Raw genomic sequence first — 5501 nt, forward strand, 5'->3', positions numbered from 1 at the left:
CAACCATGCTGGGAACGTATCTGTGACACGTTCTACATTAGACCCCTCCACTTGAAAAAAACTCATCCTCGAGTTACGCAAGAAACTTGGCACATGAGTCTGAGATAATTTTTGACGCCGATGTTCATTAGCCCTTTTTTTGTACTTGGCATTAAGCTCTTGAGCTGACATAATACATGTACTCATGTTTTCCTTGACTTGACTAATATTGATCAGTTCCTTCACATCTGTCTTCAAGATCTCATATTTTTTCTGATAATGTGGGCAATTAGGCGGACTTGCCCCTGAGACAGGATCAACATGATTTTGTATATCTCGTATGGGAGGCAATTTATCGGGGGGTTCATTGAGCACAATCTCCTTGAACTCCTGCAAAATTGGCTTCAAATCTTCTGGGATATTCACAGGCTCCATATATTCTTTCTTTTCAACTAATGGATATATATGTCTTGTTTCCTCAGATTGTTTGACAAAAGCCTGTTCAGTTGTGAGAGACTGTTCCTCAACTTTAGAAGTCTTGGGTTGGTTCTCCCTTCCCATAGGGCCGAGGATAATCTTTTTACCATCTTTATTAAAGATAAATAGGTTATCTCGATCCCTATTTGTAGCATTAATATTATTTTGCCAGGGTTGACCAAGTAACATGTGGCAAGCTTCTATGTCGACCACGTCACATATTACCTCATCCTTATAATATTTACCAATGGAAAAAGATATACGACATCGTTCAGTTACCTTTGTTTTGTTGACCTCCTTGATCCATCCAATTATGTATGGAGATGGGTGTCTTTCTGGTTTCAGTTGTAGCTTTTTCACCATTATTTTTGACACGAAATTCTCATCGCTCCTGACATCGATGATCACATTGTAGACTTTTTTGTATGTAGTGCACATTATTCGAAAGATGTTGTCTCGCTGTAATTCTATTTCTACCTTTAGCATGTATAACGACTTCCTCATAATCGAAGTGGTGGCCTGTGATTTACCATCATCTGATGGTGCTTTGTAGAAATTGGGGTTGTGTCGTATAGCGGCCACAGGCAGTTGAGCATCACTTTGAGCTCGGGGCAGAATTAGTGCATCCGCAATATGGTTGAGGGTTACCTACAACACTTACATGGTCAACTGACTCTCCTGGTGGAAAGCTTCCATTCTTTCCAAAAGATAACGAATCCCTGGATCACCGTCCCCAGGATTTTGATTCATACGTTCATTATTTGTCATTGGCCCGAGGGGAACCTGACTTTGATACCAATTGACGCAGGGATGAACGTGATGAGGATAACTACTTCGAATCCACAAAGCTTCTCTGGACTCCTCACAGAGACTTCTTGAATCCACGAGGAAAGAAAGCAGAAAATAAAAATAAATTCTAATAAATTTGAAATTGATTAATTGATCATTGATAATTGTCTAATGTGTCTCCTTACACCATTAATATAGAAAAAAATAAACTAAAATTTGTAATTACCAAAAATAGCAAAATTCTAACTCTAATAAAAATCCTAATTTTAATAAAACTCTTCTAAGGCCTAATTTCTAAAAATAAAAATTACAAATAAACTTTCTATAAAAGAGTCCTAGTATAACTAAAAGTTATTTCTAAAAGGAAAGAAAATCTAAAACTCTAAAAATATTTAAAAAAACGGAATTACTAAAAATAGTAAATTTTTAAAAAAATTCATTTTTGAGCTGAAAGAGCACGTTTTCTGACGAAACGGACAGATGCGACCCACTTTGTTGTCGGTTCACCTCGGATGGCCCGTTTCAATAAAGATTGATAGGTTGTACGCCCCATAACGATACTCGAATCAAAAGTTATGGTCAATTCACGGTCCATCTTCTTTTGGCTCAACCATGCTGGGAACATATTTGTGACACGTTCTACATCAGTCAAATATTGCATATTATCCCCCATTTATATATTAGTTTTATGAATATGATACTACTTAATTTTCTATTTTACTCATGTTTGTATTGTAAGGCGAATTTAAGAGCTTGGATTGGAAAAGATGCTAAAAGCATTAATTTGATGCTCAAAGATCACCAAGGCAAATAATGGATCTTAGGAGACAAAGATTGAAGATTTAAAGGTCCCAAGATTCAAGAAAACTAAGTGGAGAAGGAAAGAAGTCGAAAGAAAAAGTGCAGTATTCACATTGATTGTGTCATCAATCACTGTTCAATGACATCGAAGCTATCATTCGATGACATCGAACATGGATCAATGACATCGAAATTATAAAAGAAAATCGAGTTGGTTGTTGGACAAATTAAAGACATTTTTCGATGGCTCGAAGACATTTTTCGATGACTCAAGGACTTGTTCGATGACTCGAAGCCTTGTTCGATGACATTGAACTTTTTATGGATTTTCGGCAAAACTCGCAGGATTGTTTTGGACACATTATCGATTCCTTGAACAACGCTCAATGACATTGAAGACACCTTCGATGACATCGAAGGTAGGTTCGATAACATAGAAAATTATGCAGTCCAGATGAAGTTATATAGCGTGGAAAAAGTACGTATAAAAGTCACTTTCGATAACATCGAAGGCAATTCGATGTCATCGAACCACTTACGCAGAGTTGCGCAGAATTATGAAGAGTGCGTAAATTTGAGGCAGTTTCCAGATTTTTCCAAGGAGTACGAAAGGAGGTGTTGCAGAACTATAAATATGAGTTCCCAAGGCATCCTTGGGCATCTACCTAGGGTTTGAAGGAGAAAAGCACAAGGGTGGAGAGCCGTCGCCAAGCATTTTTCTTCTTTCTTCCTTAGTTTTTCATGTTTTCTTTTAGGGTTTTAGATCCAATCATGTCTATAATTGACTAAACTCTTAGCTAAGGCTAAGAGGTGAAGCTTATAGGGTGATGGGATGTTTTTATTACTTTGATTCATGTTTATGTTGAACTTACTTTGATTCTAGTTTGATATTTAAGGAACACTTTTAGTTTTTAATGATTTATTGTCACTTAAATTGTAGTATATCTACAATTGCTTTGAGTATCTTCTTTTTGCATTTTGAGATTATGGGATTGGTAAATCTTGTTGTTTGCCATTGTCTCATGGGCATAGTTTGGTGATGGAATCCCTTCCAATGATCATAATTCTCCGCTTTTAAGAATTAGGTCAATTTAAGTTCAGATTTGATCTTAGTTGTTATATCTTCCAATTGGATAGGATAGGACTCCAATTCCAAATATGTTACTTGAATCAAGTAAGGAATCACCCTGATTACTACAAGTGGATCCTTAAAAATCCTAGTTCCCAACTTTAAATTTACAAGTTTTAATTACTTTAATCATAATTACTCTCTCAATTACTTCAGAATTAGATTCACATCTTCTCCTAGTTCTAGTTCTACTTAATTTAAAAAACATACAAGTTCAGTCCTTATGGATTCGACTCAGGTCTTACAGAGATTATTACTACATCGTGACCCTTCACTTGGGGTTGTGAACAAGTTTTTAGCGTCGTTGTCGATGACTAACGGTTACGTTTTTCTGAGATTAACTAGTTTTCAAATTAGTTTAAGATTAGGGTTTTTCTACTCTCTATTTTTAAGTTAGGTTGTTTTTGAATTATTTTAGAAACTAACTTAGCTTTCTATTTTCAGGTTTAGAAACTTTCCTTTTCTGTTTTTAGAAACTAATTTACTTTTTAATTCTAGGATAGAAACTTTCCTAATTTGTTTCTAGAAACTAACTTTTTATTTTTTAAAAAAACTTTCCTTTTTCGTTTTTAGAAACTAATTTCCTTTCTTAATCTATTTTAAAAACTAATCTACTTTCTATTTTTAGAAACTTTCCTTTTTCATTTTTAGAAACTAGGTTGCTTTCTTATTTTCTTTTAGAAACTAATTTGTTTTCCTTTTTTCTTTTGCAGGATCCTAATTTGGAAACTTCTAATTTGGTAACTTCTTTCTAATTCTCTCTCTTTCTATTTTTACATTTCTATTACCTTCTTTCCTTTTAGGGTTAGGTTAGATTATGAAATTGAGGGCTGAGAGTATTTCATGCCCAACTGGGTCTGTGATAACACTCGATGTCTTTTTAGTGAAGGAGGATTAAATAAGGGGTCATCTATCTATCATAGGATTAGACACCACTCAAGATCCATAGAATTAATTGAAGTTATGGTTGCCAATCAACTGGCCAATCAACCTCCAAATCCACCTCAACCTAAGGTTGAGCAAATCCAGGATGAGAATGAGGTGCACCAAGCACCCCCGCCTCGTACTTTACGAGATTATTTACGACTAGCGGGGGTGAGCATGCCCTCATGCATGGGTTTTTTTTAAAAAATATAGGACATATGGATATCTAGCTAGGGGTGATTCAACTCTTCCAAAATTTCATGGACTTGAATATGAAAATCTATATTTATACATGAAAGAGTTTGATGAGATCATAGTCACCTTATACTTTCCGAATGTGCCTGAGGACACAATTAGGCTGAAACTTTTTCCCTTCTCTTTGAAAGAGAAAGCTAAGACGTGGTTGTATTCACTACGTCCACGATCTATTGGCAGTTGGAATAACATGACAAGGGAGTTCATTAAGAAAATTTTCCCACACCATAAAACGATCTCCCTTAAAAAGTCAATTATGAACTTCGCCCATAAGGAAGATGAAACATTCTTCCAATGTTGGGAGAGGTTCAAGGATCTTATCAGTTCATGCCCACAACATGGTTTTGAAACGTGGCATAGTACACACTTTTTCTATGATGGATTGACATCCTCCATATGCCAATTGGTCAAGACAATGTGCATTGGGGAATTCATGAACAAAAATGTCAATGATGTTTGGGATTATTTGGGCAGTCTTACTGAAAATGCACAATCATGAGACGTCTCCCCAAAATCGAGCACCATCTCTAAGCCCGCTCAATCAAAGGAGAGGGGCGGTATATACCTTTTAAAAGAGGATGATGATATCAATGCTAAAGTAGCTTATCTCATAAGGAAATTCGAAGCCATGGAACTAAAGAAAAATAAGGCTAAGGAAACTGTTTGCGGTATTTATGCTTGCAACATTCACATAATTGAAAATTTCCCAACAATACCTTCTTTTCAAGAGGTATTGAATAAGCAACTAATGCCGTGAATAATTACCAAAGGCCTTTCAATGGACCTATCTCCAATACATACAATCTTAGTTGGAGAAATCATCCAAATTTTAGTTGGAGGAATGGACAAATTGCTACTCCTCAAGAATTCCCTAATCAAATTCCAAATCAAGGGAAACCTCAAAAGGAACCGGTTTAAAATTCCACACAAACTCAGGAGCTTACCCAAGCATTACGAGAACTTATAAAATTTATGTAAGAGATGGATTCACGTGTTACGGTTATAGAGAAGGGGATGCTTCTTACTCAGCCTTTCCCCAATCTTAAACCACAATACGAAATAAGTGATCCAAGCTCTTCAAATCAAATGGAGCAAGCTAAGTCTATCACCACCCTTATGAGTGGGAAAACAATTGACAAATCTATTC

The 5501-nt window shown here is 35.8% G+C and overlaps 1 pseudogene; it reads right to left on the reverse strand.

Annotated features, from left to right (window-relative positions):
- Window positions 1-4600: 4600 nt before the first annotated feature.
- Window positions 4601-4699, reverse strand: LOC131230076 (small nucleolar RNA R71; annotated as a pseudogene).
- Between the last annotated feature and the right edge of the window lie 802 nt (window positions 4700-5501).

This window comes from Magnolia sinica, chromosome 16, assembly GCF_029962835.1.
Source record: "Magnolia sinica isolate HGM2019 chromosome 16, MsV1, whole genome shotgun sequence".
NCBI lineage: Eukaryota > Viridiplantae > Streptophyta > Magnoliopsida > Magnoliales > Magnoliaceae > Magnolia > Magnolia sinica.